Consider the following 21,412-nt stretch of genomic DNA (forward strand, 5'->3'; position numbering starts at 1 on the left):
TTTCACCTAAATAACTACAGGTGGTGAGATAAGCTGCACAATATAATTGACCTTTCAGTATATTGTTGCACACACACCATCTATTTAGCAAATGCCCTTGTTATCAACAGCAGCCTTTTAAACTCACCTGAGCTAACAGGTATGTGCGCTGGTTACTCTGCTGCGCTTAAAATTTCTTTTTTGGTTTGCTACAATGCCTTTTCTGAAACGTCTCCTTCTGCTGGAACACTGACTTCTTTCATTTAATGCCTGCAGACTATAAAAGAGAACCCAACCCAAAAAGTTTGGTTGATTAGTCTGTGGCATTCTGTTAAACTGTTGCTTATGGCGGTCTCTGTGAGCTTCTCAGCGACATTCAGCCAGCCAGGTATCCTGCCTGCAGTAGATGGAATGTGGCAATGGAACGCTGGCTGCGCGTGTCATAATAGGCTCTGAGCCTTTATATACCTGTGCACAGCAGCAGCCACCTTCAGTCTGCTGCTGGACAGCCAGCAGCAGCAGCAGCAGCAGGAGAGGTATGTAATCAGGAGCCCTCCTGCTAAGGGTAGACAGCTGCTCGTTCCACCCCACCCCCCGCCTTAATTGGTTCTCCTCCCTTCCAACGGTGTTGAGGCGGGTGGGAACAGCAGGGGGTGAAGGTGCTGTGTTTAAAGAGGTGGAGTTATGCAGATCTAAAACGCGTGGATTGCAGCAGCAGCAAGCCGAAAAGTGCAGGCATGTAAGGGATCTAGAGGTTGACAACATGTCTTCTTAACGGGAGTCCAGGAGCTCATCTCCACAAATGGACTTTTCAGGATCCTTGGGTGGCTCCGTAGTTTGAAACCAATTCTGGTTATCGCTTCTCGGCCTTTTGGCTAAGATCAAGTGTAGTATCTGTTCTTATCAGTTTAATATCTGATACGTCCCCTATCTGGGGACCATATATTAAATGGATTTTTAGAACAGGGAGATGGAAAAAGAGCTTGCTCTGTCCACTCCACGCATTGACCTGGTATTGCAGTATCTCCAGGACCGGTGCACCCCTTCTTTAATGCAGTTTCTAAAATCAGAAAGAATTGAATTCAATGTTTTTTGTTCATTTTGCTTGTTTGTCGGATTTTGGGATGGACTCTTTGGCTTTGCTTTTCTTCTCCTCATTGGATTTTTCATGTTCAAAGTTGCAGAAGCCAGATTACAAGCTCATTTTGGTTCAACTTCAGCAACTGTGCATTGCATTGCCATGTAATGTGATGCAATGCTATCTTTCTAGCTCTCCCTTTTTACTTCCTTTTGGATAAACAGACATATTAGGCAAGCATTTTGGAGCTTTCACCTAAATAACTACAGGTGGTGAGATAAGCTGCACAATATAATTGACCTTTCAGTATATTGTTGCACACACACCATCTATTTAGCAAATGCCCTTGTTATCAACAGCAGCCTTTTAAACTCACCTGAGCTAACAGGTATGTGCGCTGGTTACTCTGCTGCGCTTAAAATTTCTTTTTTGGTTTGCTACAATGCCTTTTCTGAAACGTTGTCTCCTTCTGCTGGAACACTGACTTCTTTCATTTAATGCCTGCAGACTATAAAAGAGAACCCAACCCAAAAAGTTTGGTTGATTAGTCTGTGGCATTCTGTTAAACTGTTGCTTATGGCGGTCTCTGTGAGCTTCTCAGCGACATTCAGCCAGCCAGGTATCCTGCCTGCAGTAGATGGAATGTGGCAATGGAACGCTGGCTGCGCGTGTCATAATAGGCTCTGAGCCTTTATATACCTGTGCACAGCAGCAGCCACCTTCAGTCTGCTGCTGGACAGCCAGCAGCAGCAGCAGCAGCAGGAGAGGTATGTAATCAGGAGCCCTCCTGCTAAGGGTAGACAGCTGCTCGTTCCACCCCACCCCCCGCCTTAATTGGTTCTCCTCCCTTCCAACGGTGTTGAGGCGGGTGGGAACAGCAGGGGGTGAAGGTGCTGTGTTTAAAGAGGTGGAGTTATGCAGATCTAAAACGCGTGGATTGCAGCAGCAGCAAGCCGAAAAGTGCAGGCATGTAAGGGATCTAGAGGTTGACAACATGTCTTCTTAACGGGAGTCCAGGAGCTCATCTCCACAAATGGACTTTTCAGGATCCTTGGGTGGCTCCGTAGTTTGAAACCAATTCTGGTTATCGCTTCTCGGCCTTTTGGCTAAGATCAAGTGTAGTATCTGTTCTTATCAGTTTAATATCTGATACGTCCCCTATCTGGGGACCATATATTAAATGGATTTTTAGAACAGGGAGATGGAAAAAGAGCTTGCTCTGTCCACTCCACGCATTGACCTGGTATTGCAGTATCTCCAGGACCGGTGCACCCCTTCTTTAATGCAGTTTCTAAAATCAGAAAGAATTGAATTCAATGTTTTTTGTTCATTTTGCTTGTTTGTCGGATTTTGGGATGGACTCTTTGGCTTTGCTTTTCTTCTCCTCATTGGATTTTTCATGTTCAAAGTTGCAGAAGCCAGATTACAAGCTCATTTTGGTTCAACTTCAGCAACTGTGCATTGCATTGCCATGTAATGTGATGCAATGCTATCTTTCTAGCTCTCCCTTTTTACTTCCTTTTGGATAAACAGACATATTAGGCAAGCATTTTGGAGCTTTCACCTAAATAACTACAGGTGGTGAGATAAGCTGCACAATATAATTGACCTTTCAGTATATTGTTGCACACACACCATCTATTTAGCAAATGCCCTTGTTATCAACAGCAGCCTTTTAAACTCACCTGAGCTAACAGGTATGTGCGCTGGTTACTCTGCTGCGCTTAAAATTTCTTTTTTGGTTTGCTACAATGCCTTTTCTGAAACGTTGTCTCCTTCTGCTGGAACACTGACTTCTTTCATTTAATGCCTGCAGACTATAAAAGAGAACCCAACCCAAAAAGTTTGGTTGATTAGTCTGTGGCATTCTGTTAAACTGTTGCTTATGGCGGTCTCTGTGAGCTTCTCAGCGACATTCAGCCAGCCAGGTATCCTGCCTGCAGTAGATGGAATGTGGCAATGGAACGCTGGCTGCGCGTGTCATAATAGGCTCTGAGCCTTTATATACCTGTGCACAGCAGCAGCCACCTTCAGTCTGCTGCTGGACAGCCAGCAGCAGCAGCAGCAGCAGGAGAGGTATGTAATCAGGAGCCCTCCTGCTAAGGGTAGACAGCTGCTCGTTCCACCCCACCCCCCGCCTTAATTGGTTCTCCTCCCTTCCAACGGTGTTGAGGCGGGTGGGAACAGCAGGGGGTGAAGGTGCTGTGTTTAAAGAGGTGGAGTTATGCAGATCTAAAACGCGTGGATTGCAGCAGCAGCAAGCCGAAAAGTGCAGGCATGTAAGGGATCTAGAGGTTGACAACATGTCTTCTTAACGGGAGTCCAGGAGCTCATCTCCACAAATGGACTTTTCAGGATCCTTGGGTGGCTCCGTAGTTTGAAACCAATTCTGGTTATCGCTTCTCGGCCTTTTGGCTAAGATCAAGTGTAGTATCTGTTCTTATCAGTTTAATATCTGATACGTCCCCTATCTGGGGACCATATATTAAATGGATTTTTAGAACAGGGAGATGGAAAAAGAGCTTGCTCTGTCCACTCCACGCATTGACCTGGTATTGCAGTATCTCCAGGACCGGTGCACCCCTTCTTTAATGCAGTTTCTAAAATCAGAAAGAATTGAATTCAATGTTTTTTGTTCATTTTGCTTGTTTGTCGGATTTTGGGATGGACTCTTTGGCTTTGCTTTTCTTCTCCTCATTGGATTTTTCATGTTCAAAGTTGCAGAAGCCAGATTACAAGCTCATTTTGGTTCAACTTCAGCAACTGTGCATTGCATTGCCATGTAATGTGATGCAATGCTATCTTTCTAGCTCTCCCTTTTTACTTCCTTTTGGATAAACAGACATATTAGGCAAGCATTTTGGAGCTTTCACCTAAATAACTACAGGTGGTGAGATAAGCTGCACAATATAATTGACCTTTCAGTATATTGTTGCACACACACCATCTATTTAGCAAATGCCCTTGTTATCAACAGCAGCCTTTTAAACTCACCTGAGCTAACAGGTATGTGCGCTGGTTACTCTGCTGCGCTTAAAATTTCTTTTTTGGTTTGCTACAATGCCTTTTCTGAAACGTTGTCTCCTTCTGCTGGAACACTGACTTCTTTCATTTAATGCCTGCAGACTATAAAAGAGAACCCAACCCAAAAAGTTTGGTTGATTAGTCTGTGGCATTCTGTTAAACTGTTGCTTATGGCGGTCTCTGTGAGCTTCTCAGCGACATTCAGCCAGCCAGGTATCCTGCCTGCAGTAGATGGAATGTGGCAATGGAACGCTGGCTGCGCGTGTCATAATAGGCTCTGAGCCTTTATATACCTGTGCACAGCAGCAGCCACCTTCAGTCTGCTGCTGGACAGCCAGCAGCAGCAGCAGCAGGAGAGGTATGTAATCAGGAGCCCTCCTGCTAAGGGTAGACAGCTGCTCGTTCCACCCCACCCCCCGCCTTAATTGGTTCTCCTCCCTTCCAACGGTGTTGAGGCGGGTGGGAACAGCAGGGGGTGAAGGTGCTGTGTTTAAAGAGGTGGAGTTATGCAGATCTAAAACGCGTGGATTGCAGCAGCAGCAAGCCGAAAAGTGCAGGCATGTAAGGGATCTAGAGGTTGACAACATGTCTTCTTAACGGGAGTCCAGGAGCTCATCTCCACAAATGGACTTTTCAGGATCCTTGGGTGGCTCCGTAGTTTGAAACCAATTCTGGTTATCGCTTCTCGGCCTTTTGGCTAAGATCAAGTGTAGTATCTGTTCTTATCAGTTTAATATCTGATACGTCCCCTATCTGGGGACCATATATTAAATGGATTTTTAGAACAGGGAGATGGAAAAAGAGCTTGCTCTGTCCACTCCACGCATTGACCTGGTATTGCAGTATCTCCAGGACCGGTGCACCCCTTCTTTAATGCAGTTTCTAAAATCAGAAAGAATTGAATTCAATGTTTTTTGTTCATTTTGCTTGTTTGTCGGATTTTGGGATGGACTCTTTGGCTTTGCTTTTCTTCTCCTCATTGGATTTTTCATGTTCAAAGTTGCAGAAGCCAGATTACAAGCTCATTTTGGTTCAACTTCAGCAACTGTGCATTGCATTGCCATGTAATGTGATGCAATGCTATCTTTCTAGCTCTCCCTTTTTACTTCCTTTTGGATAAACAGACATATTAGGCAAGCATTTTGGAGCTTTCACCTAAATAACTACAGGTGGTGAGATAAGCTGCACAATATAATTGACCTTTCAGTATATTGTTGCACACACACCATCTATTTAGCAAATGCCCTTGTTATCAACAGCAGCCTTTTAAACTCACCTGAGCTAACAGGTATGTGCGCTGGTTACTCTGCTGCGCTTAAAATTTCTTTTTTGGTTTGCTACAATGCCTTTTCTGAAACGTTGTCTCCTTCTGCTGGAACACTGACTTCTTTCATTTAATGCCTGCAGACTATAAAAGAGAACCCAACCCAAAAAGTTTGGTTGATTAGTCTGTGGCATTCTGTTAAACTGTTGCTTATGGCGGTCTCTGTGAGCTTCTCAGCGACATTCAGCCAGCCAGGTATCCTGCCTGCAGTAGATGGAATGTGGCAATGGAACGCTGGCTGCGCGTGTCATAATAGGCTCTGAGCCTTTATATACCTGTGCACAGCAGCAGCCACCTTCAGTCTGCTGCTGGACAGCCAGCAGCAGCAGCAGCAGCAGGAGAGGTATGTAATCAGGAGCCCTCCTGCTAAGGGTAGACAGCTGCTCGTTCCACCCCACCCCCCGCCTTAATTGGTTCTCCTCCCTTCCAACGGTGTTGAGGCGGGTGGGAACAGCAGGGGGTGAAGGTGCTGTGTTTAAAGAGGTGGAGTTATGCAGATCTAAAACGCGTGGATTGCAGCAGCAGCAAGCCGAAAAGTGCAGGCATGTAAGGGATCTAGAGGTTGACAACATGTCTTCTTAACGGGAGTCCAGGAGCTCATCTCCACAAATGGACTTTTCAGGATCCTTGGGTGGCTCCGTAGTTTGAAACCAATTCTGGTTATCGCTTCTCGGCCTTTTGGCTAAGATCAAGTGTAGTATCTGTTCTTATCAGTTTAATATCTGATACGTCCCCTATCTGGGGACCATATATTAAATGGATTTTTAGAACAGGGAGATGGAAAAAGAGCTTGCTCTGTCCACTCCACGCATTGACCTGGTATTGCAGTATCTCCAGGACCGGTGCACCCCTTCTTTAATGCAGTTTCTAAAATCAGAAAGAATTGAATTCAATGTTTTTTGTTCATTTTGCTTGTTTGTCGGATTTTGGGATGGACTCTTTGGCTTTGCTTTTCTTCTCCTCATTGGATTTTTCATGTTCAAAGTTGCAGAAGCCAGATTACAAGCTCATTTTGGTTCAACTTCAGCAACTGTGCATTGCATTGCCATGTAATGTGATGCAATGCTATCTTTCTAGCTCTCCCTTTTTACTTCCTTTTGGATAAACAGACATATTAGGCAAGCATTTTGGAGCTTTCACCTAAATAACTACAGGTGGTGAGATAAGCTGCACAATATAATTGACCTTTCAGTATATTGTTGCACACACACCATCTATTTAGCAAATGCCCTTGTTATCAACAGCAGCCTTTTAAACTCACCTGAGCTAACAGGTATGTGCGCTGGTTACTCTGCTGCGCTTAAAATTTCTTTTTTGGTTTGCTACAATGCCTTTTCTGAAACGTTGTCTCCTTCTGCTGGAACACTGACTTCTTTCATTTAATGCCTGCAGACTATAAAAGAGAACCCAACCCAAAAAGTTTGGTTGATTAGTCTGTGGCATTCTGTTAAACTGTTGCTTATGGCGGTCTCTGTGAGCTTCTCAGCGACATTCAGCCAGCCAGGTATCCTGCCTGCAGTAGATGGAATGTGGCAATGGAACGCTGGCTGCGCGTGTCATAATAGGCTCTGAGCCTTTATATACCTGTGCACAGCAGCAGCCACCTTCAGTCTGCTGCTGGACAGCCAGCAGCAGCAGCAGCAGCAGGAGAGGTATGTAATCAGGAGCCCTCCTGCTAAGGGTAGACAGCTGCTCGTTCCACCCCACCCCCCGCCTTAATTGGTTCTCCTCCCTTCCAACGGTGTTGAGGCGGGTGGGAACAGCAGGGGGTGAAGGTGCTGTGTTTAAAGAGGTGGAGTTATGCAGATCGAAAACGCGTGGATTGCAGCAGCAGCAAGCCGAAAAGTGCAGGCATGTAAGGGATCTAGAGGTTGACAACATGTCTTCTTAACGGGAGTCCAGGAGCTCATCTCCACAAATGGACTTTTCAGGATCCTTGGGTGGCTCCGTAGTTTGAAACCAATTCTGGTTATCGCTTCTCGGCCTTTTGGCTAAGATCAAGTGTAGTATCTGTTCTTATCAGTTTAATATCTGATACGTCCCCTATCTGGGGACCATATATTAAATGGATTTTTAGAACAGGGAGATGGAAAAAGAGCTTGCTCTGTCTACTCCACGCATTGACCTGGTATTGCAGTATCTCCAGGACCGGTGCACCCCTTCTTTAATGCAGTTTCTAAAATCAGAAAGAATTGAATTCAATGTTTTTTGTTCATTTTGCTTGTTTGTCGGATTTTGGGATGGACTCTTTGGCTTTGCTTTTCTTCTCCTCATTGGATTTTTCATGTTCAAAGTTGCAGAAGCCAGATTACAAGCTCATTTTGGTTCAACTTCAGCAACTGTGCATTGCATTGCCATGTAATGTGATGCAATGCTATCTTTCTAGCTCTCCCTTTTTACTTCCTTTTGGATAAACAGACATATTAGGCAAGCATTTTGGAGCTTTCACCTAAATAACTACAGGTGGTGAGATAAGCTGCACAATATAATTGACCTTTCAGTATATTGTTGCACACACACCATCTATTTAGCAAATGCCCTTGTTATCAACAGCAGCCTTTTAAACTCACCTGAGCTAACAGGTATGTGCGCTGGTTACTCTGCTGCGCTTAAAATTTCTTTTTTGGTTTGCTACAATGCCTTTTCTGAAACGTTGTCTCCTTCTGCTGGAACACTGACTTCTTTCATTTAATGCCTGCAGACTATAAAAGAGAACCCAACCCAAAAAGTTTGGTTGATTAGTCTGTGGCATTCTGTTAAACTGTTGCTTATGGCGGTCTCTGTGAGCTTCTCAGCGACATTCAGCCAGCCAGGTATCCTGCCTGCAGTAGATGGAATGTGGCAATGGAACGCTGGCTGCGCGTGTCATAATAGGCTCTGAGCCTTTATATACCTGTGCACAGCAGCAGCCACCTTCAGTCTGCTGCTGGACAGCCAGCAGCAGCAGCAGCAGGAGAGGTATGTAATCAGGAGCCCTCCTGCTAAGGGTAGACAGCTGCTCGTTCCACCCCACCCCCCGCCTTAATTGGTTCTCCTCCCTTCCAACGGTGTTGAGGCGGGTGGGAACAGCAGGGGGTGAAGGTGCTGTGTTTAAAGAGGTGGAGTTATGCAGATCTAAAACGCGTGGATTGCAGCAGCAGCAAGCCGAAAAGTGCAGGCATGTAAGGGATCTAGAGGTTGACAACATGTCTTCTTAACGGGAGTCCAGGAGCTCATCTCCACAAATGGACTTTTCAGGATCCTTGGGTGGCTCCGTAGTTTGAAACCAATTCTGGTTATCGCTTCTCGGCCTTTTGGCTAAGATCAAGTGTAGTATCTGTTCTTATCAGTTTAATATCTGATACGTCCCCTATCTGGGGACCATATATTAAATGGATTTTTAGAACAGGGAGATGGAAAAAGAGCTTGCTCTGTCCACTCCACGCATTGACCTGGTATTGCAGTATCTCCAGGACCGGTGCACCCCTTCTTTAATGCAGTTTCTAAAATCAGAAAGAATTGAATTCAATGTTTTTTGTTCATTTTGCTTGTTTGTCGGATTTTGGGATGGACTCTTTGGCTTTGCTTTTCTTCTCCTCATTGGATTTTTCATGTTCAAAGTTGCAGAAGCCAGATTACAAGCTCATTTTGGTTCAACTTCAGCAACTGTGCATTGCATTGCCATGTAATGTGATGCAATGCTATCTTTCTAGCTCTCCCTTTTTACTTCCTTTTGGATAAACAGACATATTAGGCAAGCATTTTGGAGCTTTCACCTAAATAACTACAGGTGGTGAGATAAGCTGCACAATATAATTGACCTTTCAGTATATTGTTGCACACACACCATCTATTTAGCAAATGCCCTTGTTATCAACAGCAGCCTTTTAAACTCACCTGAGCTAACAGGTATGTGCGCTGGTTACTCTGCTGCGCTTAAAATTTCTTTTTTGGTTTGCTACAATGCCTTTTCTGAAACGTTGTCTCCTTCTGCTGGAACACTGACTTCTTTCATTTAATGCCTGCAGACTATAAAAGAGAACCCAACCCAAAAAGTTTGGTTGATTAGTCTGTGGCATTCTGTTAAACTGTTGCTTATGGCGGTCTCTGTGAGCTTCTCAGCGACATTCAGCCAGCCAGGTATCCTGCCTGCAGTAGATGGAATGTGGCAATGGAACGCTGGCTGCGCGTGTCATAATAGGCTCTGAGCCTTTATATACCTGTGCACAGCAGCAGCCACCTTCAGTCTGCTGCTGGACAGCCAGCAGCAGCAGCAGCAGGAGAGGTATGTAATCAGGAGCCCTCCTGCTAAGGGTAGACAGCTGCTCGTTCCACCCCACCCCCCGCCTTAATTGGTTCTCCTCCCTTCCAACGGTGTTGAGGCGGGTGGGAACAGCAGGGGGTGAAGGTGCTGTGTTTAAAGAGGTGGAGTTATGCAGATCTAAAACGCGTGGATTGCAGTAGCAGCAAGCCGAAAAGTGCAGGCATGTAAGGGATCTAGAGGTTGACAACATGTCTTCTTAACGGGAGTCCAGGAGCTCATCTCCACAAATGGACTTTTCAGGATCCTTGGGTGGCTCCGTAGTTTGAAACCAATTCTGGTTATCGCTTCTCGGCCTTTTGGCTAAGATCAAGTGTAGTATCTGTTCTTTTAAGAACACAAGAGCTGCGATCTACACTTGACGAGAGCGATCGAACTCGGAAGGAGAAGAGCTTCGGAGCCCAGCTGACATCGGAGAAGGAAGGCGGATATCGGTGGGAGGAAGAAGCTCTAAAGAATCCAGAAGAAGACGAAGACTCGGAGAAGAATCGGGCTGTCCTGTGGAATCTTCGAGGAAGAAAATCATCGAGACAAAGACCTTTCGGGGAATTTGTCCAGAACACGACGGGAGAAGAATCTGCATAGCTCCACCCATTCCGGGAAGAGTTCCAGATCCAGCTCCAAGAAGTAACTGCAGGAGGAAAGCCATGGCAAGCGCTGCGAGGAAGGCCGAAAAGAAGAGCCTGGAGCAGGGGACAGCCAGGAGGGCCCAGCCAGGAGCCGATTCTGACCCCAAGGACTCTGCCTCCACGACTGGCCAGCAGAAGGGACCCCAGAAGCCCCGCCACGAAGCTCCAGCCCTGGAGCCATGGATGCGGCAGACGGTGGCCCTGAAGCTGAAGGAAGTGGATGGGAGGGTGCCGGACATGTCCTCGGACGTGTTCTGCCAGAAGATGCTGCTGGATCGAGGCTTCTCCAGGTCGGACACCCTCAGCATCCAGACCTTCTTGACGGGGATCTTCTTCGTCACCTTCGCCACTGTGAACACCTGCAGGAGGTTCTGGGAAATGGTAAGCGCAAAAGGACCGGATAATTCTTTCTCTGCCTTTACAGGTAGCTGCCCTATCCAGAGGGACGAAAGGAGGATCACGGTCTCCATGCGCAACCCGCACACCCCAGGCCAAGACATCTGTACCTTCCTGAGACGCTTCTGTTTGGTTGTGAAGGAACCCTCTCACATCCTGAATGGACTCGGCTTCTGGACAGGTAAGTGGTCGGTGACCGTTAGACTTCACAGGGACCTGGCGTACTCAGACGGACTTCGGCACCTGCCCCCGACATCCTCCCTGGGCAACTCCTACGGCCTCATCTATTACCCGGACATGCCGCGGAACTGCAGGAGATGCGGCAAGAACGGCCACGAGATGAAGGACTGCAAGGAGGATGCCTGCAGGATTTGTCGAGTGACGGGACACAGCTCGAAGGACTGCCCGAAGAAGACATCCTGCAACCTGTGTGGGCTGGCGGCTCATCTGTACAAGGATTGCCCCAAGCGTGAGAGATCCTGGGCATCGGTGGTTGCGACGACCCCAGCTACGGAGGACAAGGCCCCGACGACCAGGCCTGTGAAGGTCAAGGCCGAGACGACCAAGGCCAAAGCGGTCAAGGAGTCGGTGGCCAAAGCCCCAGCGACGGTCCCAGCAGCTCCGAAGCAGAAGAAAAAGTCAAAGGAGGGTAAGAGTTCTGTCACCCCTCTCTCGATCCCTCCCCCTGCCACCCCCGTCCAATTCCCCCCCACCCCGGCCACCCCTGCTGAGGATTCCACTTTCTCTTCCTCCTTCCCCTACTCCTCAGCAGGTGTCCTTTCCCCTGCCCCGGCAGCCACTCTCCCTCCCCAGACCATGGTAGCGGTGGAATTAACCTTTCCTCCACCCGCCGCTATCTATTCCGAGGAGGATTTTCCCCTTCTTGTCTCCCCAGTTCCAACCCGGGGAAAGAGGAAGGTGGAGGACAGCCCTGCTACTGAATCCTCCAAAAAGAAGATTCTGGATTTCGTAGGCGAAAAGGAGGATACCCTCCCTGAGCCAGAAGAGATGGAGCACATGGTTGAGACCCTGGTGGCCGAGCCAGAAGAGGAGGAACTGGTGGTCGCTGAGATCGAGGCCGCGCTGCTTTACCAGATGGAGGAAGAGGGCCTGCTGGTGATCCCGTCACCAGCAGTCAACACCGACGAGGGACCACCCGACCGGAGTGGTAACTAAGGTGTATTGCCTGCGCTAACTTTTTCTTTTTTCCCTACATGATGGCTAATATTAACTTATTTTCCATTAATGTCAGGAGCATCAAGGACAAGTTCAGACGTCAGACTATTTATGCCTTCCTTACTTCCCAGTTGTGTGATGTTTATATGTTGCAGGAATGTTCCCTTCCCTCCTCTAGGTCCTTCAAACATCTGGCCAGGGAGTGGTCCCACGGTCCATCCTACTGGTCCGGTGGGGGTGACTGCAAGTCTGCGGGGGTCGCAATTCTGATCAGGGGGGGCGCATTCACGCTTGAGTCCGTCCAGGAGCTCATCTGCGGCAGGGCTCTTGTTGTAGATGGCAACTGGGCGGGAGAACCTGTCAGGTTCATCAACGTGTATGCGTCCCCACTGAAGAATGAGCGTTTGGAGCTTTTCCAGACCCTGCGGCTTCAGCTTGCCACCACCAGGACCTTAGTGATGGCCGGGGATTTCAACTGCCCCATCGAGGAGGATGGTCGTAGTTCTGGCACATCTGCCAAGTTGGACATCACGTCCAAGCTGCTCATCGAGATGGTAACCGAGGCCTCTCTTCAGGACGTGGTGGGCTCCATGGGGAGAGGCTCCACGAACTATTCGTGGAGCCGACCCGATGGCTCACTCCGCTCCAGGATTGACTTTGTGTTCACCTCTCGGGCAGTCAGGCAGAGTAGGCACTCGATGGTCTCCTGCTTCTTCTCCGACCACAGAGCCATTCACTTACAAGGTGTCCTCGGCGACGGTTTTCCGTCCGGCCCCGGCTCCTGGAAGCTGAATTGTGCTCTGCTGGCTCAGGATGAAGTCGTGGAGGAGCTGAGAGCAGCCTACGCAATGTGGCAGTCCTACAAGGGTAGCTTCCAAACAGTCTCTGATTGGTGGGAATATGTTAAACTTGAGTTTCGCTGTTTCTTTCAGGCCAAGGGTCGACAACAGGCGTGTGAGAAGAGGAGGGACTTCAGAGGGCTGCAGCGCGAGCTGCGGTCGCTGCAGGACCTTCTTCACTGCGGCTGGGACGTGAGGGAGGAGCTGGAGGAGACCAAGAAGAGCCTGAAAAGGCACTTTGAGGAGGAGTCCAAGCGAATCGTCTTCCGTTCCAAAGTGGAGAATCTGGAGAAGGGTGAGAAATGTAACTCATTCTTTTTCAGGAAACTTCATGCCGGTCACACGCCCCTGAACGAGCTGCGAGACGAGAGCGGAAACATGCGACGTGGGAAGGAGGACGTGATGAGGGTCGTCAGCGACTTCTACAGCGAACTCTACTCCCACAAGACTACTGACCCTGACGCTGCTGATAAGTTCCTGTCAGGTATCACTAACCATCTTGATCCTGCAGGCACGGCAGCCTTGGACAAACCTCTGATGGTGGGCGAATTGCTCTCTGCCGCTAAATCCTTTAGGACCGGCAGGACCCCGGGCAGTGATGGTCTTCCAGCGGAGCTCTATGTAGCGCTGGGAGACCTCATCTGTCCGGACCTGTTGGACCTGTACGAGGAGATGGTGGTGGAGGGTAGAATGCCTCCATCTTTGAGGGAAGGAATGGTCACGATCCTGTACAAGCGGAAGGGAGAGAGGTGCGACCTGAGGAATTGGCGTCCCATTATTCTGCTCAACGTGGACTACAAGATCCTGGCCAAGACGATGGCGACACGACTTAAGACGGTCATCGGACGGATCATCCACCCAGGCCAGACCTGCGGCATCCCTGGACGTCGCATCGCAGACAGCCTCGCTCTCGTGCGGGACACGGTCGAGTACATCAAGGTCCGCCGCGCACACGCGGCCCTGGTCTCCTTGGATCAGGAGAAGGCCTTCGACCGGGTTTCCCACGAGTTCATGGGCCGAGCTCTGCACCGGTTAGGTTTGGGTAACATGTTTTGTTCGTATGTCCGTCTGATGTATTTTGATATCCACAGCTCGGTGTTGGTGAACGGCTGGAAGACTGACCCCTTCCCTGTCCTCTCTGGGGTCAGACAAGGCTGCCCTCTATCACCTCTTCTTTTTGTTTGTGTTATAGAACTCTTCGCAGAGGCTATCCGGCAGAATGGAGAGATCAGAGGGATCACCGCACCGGGTCCGGGACGACACGAGGTCAAGTGCTCGCTCTACATGGACGACGTCACCGTCTTCTGCGCTGATCGTGGTTCAGTCGACACCCTCGTCCAGACGTGTGAGAGGTTCGGCCGGGCTTCAGGGGCCAAAGTCAACTGCAGGAAGTCGGAAGCCATGCTCTTCGGGGATTGGCAGCCGGCCTCCTCCGCCCCCTTCCCCTTCAACATTCAACCGGATTTCCTCAAGGTGCTGGGAGTCTGGTTCGGGAAGGAAGGAGCGGCCCTCAAGTCCTGGCAAGAACGCTTGGCCAAGGTGAAGCAACGGATCGGACTCTGGAGCCTCAGACACCTCACTTGTGAGGGTAAGGCACTCGTCCTGCGTAATGAGGTCCTGCCCGTCTTGCAGTACACGGTGCAGGCCTGGCCCCCACACGTCACTGTGTGCAGGGCCATTACCAGGACAGTGTTTCACTTTGTCTGGGGATCCAAGATGGACAGAGTCAGGCGGGCCGTCATGTACAAGGAGCCTCGCAAGGGTGGGAAGGGCGTTCCAGATATCCCCACCCTCCTGCGATCCTCTTTTGTGTGTGATTGTGTCCGCCGGACTTTGCAAGTCAAGAATGGCTCCGCGGGCAGGTCCATGTCTCGCTTCTTCCTGCTTCCTCTTTGGAGGCGACTCGGCTGGGACAAGTGGGACAGCTCCTTCCCCTACAACTGGACGACGCCATGGTTCTACGGAGACGTCGTTCGATTTGTGGGGGAGCATCAACTGGAGGGACTCAAGCCCGACTTGTGGAAGCCCAAAACTATCCACAAGCTAATCAGAGCCAAGGATGACGTGGAGAACATCACAGGACTTCACCAGGACATGCTGGAGACTGTGTGGACAAATGTGTCGTCTGACAGGCTGACCAACGGGCACAAGGACTTGTCGTGGATGGCGATTCAGGGCGGACTGCCCGTCCGGTCATTCATGCATGCCCGGAACCTGTGCAAGACCCGGTACTGCCCAAGGTGCCCCTTCGTGGAGGAAACATCTTTGCACACTTTTTGGGACTGCGGATTTGCACAGCGCCTATTGACTGCACTTGAGGACGACCTGAGGAACTCTGTCCCCAGGGCGAGCCTATCGCACCATTCTGTGCTTTACGGACTCTTCCCTGGGGTTCATACCGTCGGAGCCATCCAGGAGGCTTGGCGCCTTATGAACTGCTTCAAGGATGCCGTTTGGGTCGCCAGGAACCGGCTCATCTTGAGGAGGGAGAGGATGTCCATCCAGGACTGCCGCAGGCTGATCCACAGCCTGCTCAGAGACTATTCCATCATGGACGGTCCGGAGGACGAGGATGAGGACTAAACCCCTCCTCCCCCTCTCCCCTTATGTGTCTTGTCTTTCAATAAAGCTTCGGGCCTGTGATTTTCCCCTCCCCATCCCCTTTTTCCCAATCCCCATCCCTTATCACGGTTCGTCGCACTGTATTGATTGACATGCTTTTTCTTTCAGATTGAGTGTTTTGTGTAGCATAGGGGTGTGATGTGTCTAGTTAGTGCGTCGTATCCTCATGCTATGTAAATATGATGTAGAATTCTGTGAGTACTGGGCTGCGGCACTGTACACTGTCTGTTAACTTATTTTTTGTGCTAATAAAAGATATATTCAATCAAAAAAAATCTGTTCTTATCAGTTTAATATCTGATACGTCCCCTATCTGGGGACCATATATTAAATGGATTTTTAGAACAGGGAGATGGAAAAAGAGCTTGCTCTGTCCACTCCACGCATTGACCTGGTATTGCAGTATCTCCAGGACCGGTGCACCCCTTCTTTAATGCAGTTTCTAAAATCAGAAAGAATTGAATTCAATGTTTTTTGTTCATTTTGCTTGTTTGTCGGATTTTGGGATGGACTCTTTGGCTTTGCTTTTCTTCTCCTCATTGGATTTTTCATGTTCAAAGTTGCAGAAGCCAGATTACAAGCTCATTTTGGTTCAACTTCAGCAACTGTGCATTGCATTGCCATGTAATGTGATGCAATGCTATCTTTCTAGCTCTCCCTTTTTACTTCCTTTTGGATAAACAGACATATTAGGCAAGCATTTTGGAGCTTTCACCTAAATAACTACAGGTGGTGAGATAAGCTGCACAATATAATTGACCTTTCAGTATATTGTTGCACACACACCATCTATTTAGCAAATGCCCTTGTTATCAACAGCAGCCTTTTAAACTCACCTGAGCTAACAGGTATGTGCGCTGGTTACTCTGCTGCGCTTAAAATTTCTTTTTTGGTTTGCTACAATGCCTTTTCTGAAACGTTGTCTCCTTCTGCTGGAACACTGACTTCTTTCATTTAATGCCTGCAGACTATAAAAGAGAACCCAACCCAAAAAGTTTGGTTGATTAGTCTGTGGCATTCTGTTAAACTGTTGCTTATGGCGGTCTCTGTGAGCTTCTCAGCGACATTCAGCCAGCCAGGTATCCTGCCTGCAGTAGATGGAATGTGGCAATGGAACGCTGGCTGCGCGTGTCATAATAGGCTCTGAGCCTTTATATACCTGTGCACAGCAGCAGCCACCTTCAGTCTGCTGCTGGACAGCCAGCAGCAGCAGCAGTAGGAGAGGTATGTAATCAGGAGCCCTCCTGCTAAGGGTAGACAGCTGCTCGTTCCACCCCACCCCCCGCCTTAATTGGTTCTCCTCCCTTCCAACGGTGTTGAGGCGGGTGGGAACAGCAGGGGGTGAAGGTGCTGTGTTTAAAGAGGTGGAGTTATGCAGATCTAAAACGCGTGGATTGCAGCAGCAGCAAGCCGAAAAGTGCAGGCATGTAAGGGATCTAGAGGTTGACAACATGTCTTCTTAACGGGAGTCCAGGAGCTCATCTCCACAAATGGACTTTTCAGGATCCTTGGGTGGCTCCGTAGTTTGAAACCAATTCTGGTTATCGCTTCTCGGCCTTTTGGCTAAGATCAAGTGTAGTATCTGTTCTTATCAGTTTAATATCTGATACGTCCCCTATCTGGGGACCATATATTAAATGGATTTTTAGAACAGGGAGATGGAAAAAGAGCTTGCTCTGTCCACTCCACGCATTGACCTGGTATTGCAGTATCTCCAGGACCGGTGCACCCCTTCTTTAATGCAGTTTCTAAAATCAGAAAGAATTGAATTCAATGTTTTTTGTTCATTTTGCTTGTTTGTCGGATTTTGGGATGGACTCTTTGGCTTTGCTTTTCTTCTCCTCATTGGATTTTTCATGTTCAAAGTTGCAGAAGCCAGATTACAAGCTCATTTTGGTTCAACTTCAGCAACTGTGCATTGCATTGCCATGTAATGTGATGCAATGCTATCTTTCTAGCTCTCCCTTTTTACTTCCTTTTGGATAAACAGACATATTAGGCAAGCATTTTGGAGCTTTCACCTAAATAACTACAGGTGGTGAGATAAGCTGCACAATATAATTGACCTTTCAGTATATTGTTGCACACACACCATCTATTTAGCAAATGCCCTTGTTATCAACAGCAGCCTTTTAAACTCACCTGAGCTAACAGGTATGTGCGCTGGTTACTCTGCTGCGCTTAAAATTTCTTTTTTTGGTTTGCTACAATGCCTTTTCTGAAACGTTGTCTCCTTCTGCTGGAACACTGACTTCTTTCATTTAATGCCTGCAGACTATAAAAGAGAACCCAACCCAAAAAGTTTGGTTGATTAGTCTGTGGCATTCTGTTAAACTGTTGCTTATGGCGGTCTCTGTGAGCTTCTCAGCGACATTCAGCCAGCCAGGTATCCTGCCTGCAGTAGATGGAATGTGGCAATGGAACGCTGGCTGCGCGTGTCATAATAGGCTCTGAGCCTTTATATACCTGTGCACAGCAGCAGCCACCTTCAGTCTGCTGCTGGACAGCCAGCAGCAGCAGCAGCAGGAGAGGTATGTAATCAGGAGCCCTCCTGCTAAGGGTAGACAGCTGCTCGTTCCACCCCACCCCCCGCCTTAATTGGTTCTCCTCCCTTCCAACGGTGTTGAGGCGGGTGGGAACAGCAGGGGGTGAAGGTGCTGTGTTTAAAGAGGTGGAGTTATGCAGATCTAAAACGCGTGGATTGCAGCAGCAGCAAGCCGAAAAGTGCAGGCATGTAAGGGATCTACAGGTTGACAACATGTCTTCTTAACGGGAGTCCAGGAGCTCATCTCCACAAATGGACTTTTCAGGATCCTTGGGTGGCTCCGTAGTTTGAAACCAATTCTGGTTATCGCTTCTCGGCCTTTTGGCTAAGATCAAGTGTAGTATCTGTTCTTATCAGTTTAATATCTGATACGTCCCCTATCTGGGGACCATATATTAAATGGATTTTTAGAACAGGGAGATGGAAAAAGAGCTTGCTCTGTCCACTCCACGCATTGACCTGGTATTGCAGTATCTCCAGGACCGGTGCACCCCTTCTTTAATGCAGTTTCTAAAATCAGAAAGAATTGAATTCAATGTTTTTTGTTCATTTTGCTTGTTTGTCGGATTTTGGGATGGACTCTTTGGCTTTGCTTTTCTTCTCCTCATTGGATTTTTCATGTTCAAAGTTGCAGAAGCCAGATTACAAGCTCATTTTGGTTCAACTTCAGCAACTGTGCATTGCATTGCCATGTAATGTGATGCAATGCTATCTTTCTAGCTCTCCCTTTTTACTTCCTTTTGGATAAACAGACATATTAGGCAAGCATTTTGGAGCTTTCACCTAAATAACTACAGGTGGTGAGATAAGCTGCACAATATAATTGACCTTTCAGTATATTGTTGCACACACACCATCTATTTAGCAAATGCCCTTGTTATCAACAGCAGCCTTTTAAACTCACCTGAGCTAACAGGTATGTGCGCTGGTTACTCTGCTGCGCTTAAAATTTCTTTTTTGGTTTGCTACAATGCCTTTTCTGAAACGTTGTCTCCTTCTGCTGGAACACTGACTTCTTTCATTTAATGCCTGCAGACTATAAAAGAGAACCCAACCCAAAAAGTTTGGTTGATTAGTCTGTGGCATTCTGTTAAACTGTTGCTTATGGCGGTCTCTGTGAGCTTCTCAGCGACATTCAGCCAGCCAGGTATCCTGCCTGCAGTAGATGGAATGTGGCAATGGAACACTGGCTGCGCGTGTCATAATAGGCTCTGAGCCTTTATATACCTGTGCACAGCAGCAGCCACCTTCAGTCTGCTGCTGGACAGCCAGCAGCAGCAGCAGTAGGAGAGGTATGTAATCAGGAGCCCTCCTGCTAAGGGTAGACAGCTGCTCGTTCCACCCCACCCCCCGCCTTAATTGGTTCTCCTCCCTTCCAACGGTGTTGAGGCGGGTGGGAACAGCAGGGGGTGAAGGTGCTGTGTTTAAAGAGGTGGAGTTATGCAGATCTAAAACGCGTGGATTGCAGCAGCAGCAAGCCGAAAAGTGCAGGCATGTAAGGGATCTAGAGGTTGACAACATGTCTTCTTAACGGGAGTCCAGGAGCTCATCTCCACAAATGGACTTTTCAGGATCCTTGGGTGGCTCCGTAGTTTGAAACCAATTCTGGTTATCGCTTCTCGGCCTTTTGGCTAAGATCAAGTGTAGTATCTGTTCTTATCAGTTTAATATCTGATACGTCCCCTATCTGGGGACCATATATTAAATGGATTTTTAGAACAGGGAGATGGAAAAAGAGCTTGCTCTGTCCACTCCACGCATTGACCTGGTATTGCAGTATCTCCAGGACCGGTTCACCCCTTCTTTAATGCAGTTTCTAAAATCAGAAAGAATTGAATTCAATGTTTTTTGTTCATTTTGCTTGTTTGTCGGATTTTGGGATGGACTCTTTGGCTTTGCTTTTCTTCTCCTCATTGGATTTTTCATGTTCAAAGTTGCAGAAGCCAGATTACAAGCTCATTTTGGTTCAACTTCAGCAACTGTGCATTGCATTGCCATGTAATGTGATGCAATGCTATCTTTCTAGCTCTCCCTTTTTACTTCCTTTTGGATAAACAGACATATTAGGCAAGCATTTTGGAGCTTTCACCTAAATAACTACAGGTGGTGAGATAAGCTGCACAATATAATTGACCTTTCAGTATATTGTTGCACACACACCATCTATTTAGCAAATGCCCTTGTTATCAACAGCAGCCTTTTAAACTCACCTGAGCTAACAGGTATGTGCGCTGGTTACTCTGCTGCGCTTAAAATTTCTTTTTTGGTTTGCTACAATGCCTTTTCTGAAACGTTGTCTCCTTCTGCTGGAACACTGACTTCTTTCATTTAATGCCTGCAGACTATAAAAGAGAACCCAACCCAAAAAGTTTGGTTGATTAGTCTGTGGCATTCTGTTAAACTGTTGCTTATGGCGGTCTCTGTGAGCTTCTCAGCGACATTCAGCCAGCCAGGTATCCTGCCTGCAGTAGATGGAATGTGGCAATGGAACGCTGGCTGCGCGTGTCATAATAGGCTCTGAGCCTTTATATACCTGTGCACAGCAGCAGCCACCTTCAGTCTGCTGCTGGACAGCCAGCAGCAGCAGCAGCAGGAGAGGTATGTAATCAGGAGCCCTCCTGCTAAGGGTAGACAGCTGCTCGTTCCACCCCACCCCCCGCCTTAATTGGTTCTCCTCCCTTCCAACGGTGTTGAGGCGGGTGGGAACAGCAGGGGGTGAAGGTGCTGTGTTTAAAGAGGTGGAGTTATGCAGATCTAAAACGCGTGGATTGCAGCAGCAGCAAGCCGAAAAGTGCAGGCATGTAAGGGATCTAGAGGTTGACAACATGTCTTCTTAACGGGAGTCCAGGAGCTCATCTCCACAAATGGACTTTTCAGGATCCTTGGGTGGCTCCGTAGTTTGAAACCAATTCTGGTTATCGCTTCTCGGCCTTTTGGCTAAGATCAAGTGTAGTATCTGTTCTTATCAGTTTAATATCTGATACGTCCCCTATCTGGGGACCATATATTAAATGGATTTTTAGAACAGGGAGATGGAAAAAGAGCTTGCTCTGTCCACTCCACGCATTGACCTGGTATTGCAGTATCTCCAGGACCGGTGCACCCCTTCTTTAATGCAGTTTCTAAAATCAGAAAGAATTGAATTCAATGTTTTTTGTTCATTTTGCTTGTTTGTCGGATTTTGGGATGGACTCTTTGGCTTTGCTTTTCTTCTCCTCATTGGATTTTTCATGTTCAAAGTTGCAGAAGCCAGATTACAAGCTCATTTTGGTTCAACTTCAGCAACTGTGCATTGCATTGCCATGTAATGTGATGCAATGCTATCTTTCTAGCTCTCCCTTTTTACTTCCTTTTGGATAAACAGACATATTAGGCAAGCATTTTGGAGCTTTCACCTAAATAACTACAGGTGGTGAGATAAGCTGCACAATATAATTGACCTTTCAGTATATTGTTGCACACACACCATCTATTTAGCAAATGCCCTTGTTATCAACAGC

At 47.8% G+C, this 21,412-nt stretch overlaps 12 non-coding genes and 1 pseudogene across 12 annotated transcripts; all 13 read left to right on the plus strand.

The window, feature by feature from the left end:
• The first annotated feature begins 834 nt into the window (after window positions 1-834).
• LOC141176830 (U2 spliceosomal RNA) lies at window positions 835-1,025 on the plus strand. Its single transcript, XR_012253481.1, has one exon. It is a non-coding gene; the product is annotated as a U2 spliceosomal RNA (small nuclear RNA).
• A 1,118-nt stretch (window positions 1,026-2,143) lies between these two features.
• LOC141176831 (U2 spliceosomal RNA) lies at window positions 2,144-2,334 on the plus strand. Its single transcript, XR_012253482.1, has one exon. It is a non-coding gene; the product is annotated as a U2 spliceosomal RNA (small nuclear RNA).
• Window positions 2,335-3,452: 1,118 nt separating this feature from the next.
• Window positions 3,453-3,643, plus strand: LOC141176832 (U2 spliceosomal RNA). The gene has a single exon (XR_012253483.1). It is a non-coding gene; the product is annotated as a U2 spliceosomal RNA (small nuclear RNA).
• Window positions 3,644-4,758: 1,115 nt separating this feature from the next.
• On the plus strand, window positions 4,759-4,949 carry LOC141176833 (U2 spliceosomal RNA). The gene has a single exon (XR_012253484.1). It is a non-coding gene; the product is annotated as a U2 spliceosomal RNA (small nuclear RNA).
• A 1,118-nt stretch (window positions 4,950-6,067) lies between these two features.
• On the plus strand, window positions 6,068-6,258 carry LOC141176835 (U2 spliceosomal RNA). The gene has a single exon (XR_012253486.1). It is a non-coding gene; the product is annotated as a U2 spliceosomal RNA (small nuclear RNA).
• A 1,118-nt stretch (window positions 6,259-7,376) lies between these two features.
• Window positions 7,377-7,567, plus strand: LOC141178475 (U2 spliceosomal RNA). Its single transcript, XR_012254756.1, has one exon. It is a non-coding gene; the product is annotated as a U2 spliceosomal RNA (small nuclear RNA).
• Window positions 7,568-8,682: 1,115 nt separating this feature from the next.
• On the plus strand, window positions 8,683-8,873 carry LOC141176836 (U2 spliceosomal RNA). Its single transcript, XR_012253487.1, has one exon. It is a non-coding gene; the product is annotated as a U2 spliceosomal RNA (small nuclear RNA).
• A 1,115-nt stretch (window positions 8,874-9,988) lies between these two features.
• On the plus strand, window positions 9,989-10,078 carry LOC141178041 (U2 spliceosomal RNA; annotated as a pseudogene).
• Window positions 10,079-15,600: 5,522 nt separating this feature from the next.
• LOC141177719 (U2 spliceosomal RNA) lies at window positions 15,601-15,795 on the plus strand. The gene has a single exon (XR_012254287.1). It is a non-coding gene; the product is annotated as a U2 spliceosomal RNA (small nuclear RNA).
• Window positions 15,796-16,910: 1,115 nt separating this feature from the next.
• LOC141176837 (U2 spliceosomal RNA) lies at window positions 16,911-17,101 on the plus strand. Its single transcript, XR_012253488.1, has one exon. It is a non-coding gene; the product is annotated as a U2 spliceosomal RNA (small nuclear RNA).
• Window positions 17,102-18,217: 1,116 nt separating this feature from the next.
• LOC141176838 (U2 spliceosomal RNA) lies at window positions 18,218-18,408 on the plus strand. The gene has a single exon (XR_012253489.1). It is a non-coding gene; the product is annotated as a U2 spliceosomal RNA (small nuclear RNA).
• Window positions 18,409-19,523: 1,115 nt separating this feature from the next.
• LOC141177554 (U2 spliceosomal RNA) lies at window positions 19,524-19,714 on the plus strand. The gene has a single exon (XR_012254139.1). It is a non-coding gene; the product is annotated as a U2 spliceosomal RNA (small nuclear RNA).
• A 1,115-nt stretch (window positions 19,715-20,829) lies between these two features.
• Window positions 20,830-21,020, plus strand: LOC141176840 (U2 spliceosomal RNA). The gene has a single exon (XR_012253490.1). It is a non-coding gene; the product is annotated as a U2 spliceosomal RNA (small nuclear RNA).
• The last annotated feature ends 392 nt before the right edge of the window (window positions 21,021-21,412 follow it).

This window comes from Phyllobates terribilis, unplaced genomic scaffold (assembly GCF_046119375.1).
Source record: "Phyllobates terribilis strain yellow unplaced genomic scaffold, ASM4611937v1 Scaffold_27__1_contigs__length_16484149, whole genome shotgun sequence".
NCBI lineage: Eukaryota > Metazoa > Chordata > Amphibia > Anura > Dendrobatidae > Phyllobates > Phyllobates terribilis.